Here is an 876-nt window from a genome sequence, read left to right as displayed (position 1 = left end):
AACTCATACAAATTTGATTATGAGTATTATGTGTTAAACCTACTACCTAATAGTTTTGTCCTGATCACTATACTTACTCAAAATATATTCTTTTCGATAAAAATATTTTTATTATTTTATAATTTAACTATATTAGGTTATCTACTTAAATAAATGTTTAATTACCATTGTTGCTATTAAATTTATTGTGTTTGCACAACATCGATGGTGTTTTGGTAATGCATAAGGCAACATGGTCTTCATCATTTAGAAGGTTCAAGTAGAATGTGTCGATTTCTTCTAAATCATTAACAACCGTATCGTTCACTAGCAATGTATCAGTATATAGTCATGCAGTCATGTAAATATCAACAACTTTTGTTGATGCTGCAACTAAACACTATTTAATAAAACAAAAAATAAAAATAAACAGTACACATTCTTACTTTGACTAGTAAATTTTTTGTTCTTCAAAACATCTTCTAAAACTGGTTGTTCTAAAGAACTAAAAGCATTATGCTTCAATGATCCATCATTGCATCTCTTTGAAGTGTTTATGTTCGCCTGGGAAGACCACGTCCACCGAAATGTAAACTCTCACGTATCATGTATATTTTTTTTAATATATAACGTAGGACTATGTCTGGGGGTACTACGGAGACTGTCTTGAATGCCCCCACGTATGTATAATTATTTGTCCTGTTTTTCAAAATAAACGATGGCGGCGTCGCGGAAGCAATGCGCAAGCAGTCCCCGCGGCGTCGTCGGTTCAAAACTGCAAAAAAAAAGGTATTTGTGTGGTATTTAAAATTAATTTAACATACAAGATATTAGATGGGTCGACTGTCATAGGCAGGTATGAAATTAACATTGTACTTACGCTTAAATGTTTTCTTA

General features: G+C 32.0%; 1 long non-coding RNA gene across 2 annotated transcripts in view; it reads right to left on the bottom strand.

Moving 5' to 3' along the window:
• Positions 1-262: 262 nt before the first annotated feature.
• The window catches only part of LOC111030257, a 1,295-nt gene continuing 681 nt past the window's right edge, over positions 263-876 (bottom strand). For both annotated transcript variants that reach the window (XR_002604085.1, XR_002604086.1), the window contains 2 exons: positions 426-754; positions 263-372 (listed from right to left, as the gene is read on the bottom strand). This is a non-coding gene — a long non-coding RNA (uncharacterized LOC111030257). The remainder of the gene's footprint in view (positions 373-425; positions 755-876) is intronic.

The sequence above is a fragment of the Myzus persicae genome, unplaced genomic scaffold (genome assembly GCF_001856785.1).
Source record: "Myzus persicae strain clone G006 unplaced genomic scaffold, MPER_G0061.0, whole genome shotgun sequence".
In the NCBI taxonomy this organism is placed as follows: domain Eukaryota; kingdom Metazoa; phylum Arthropoda; class Insecta; order Hemiptera; family Aphididae; genus Myzus; species Myzus persicae.
The sequence above is the reverse complement of the archived record's forward strand: the minus strand, read 5'-3'. Positions and strand labels throughout refer to the sequence as shown.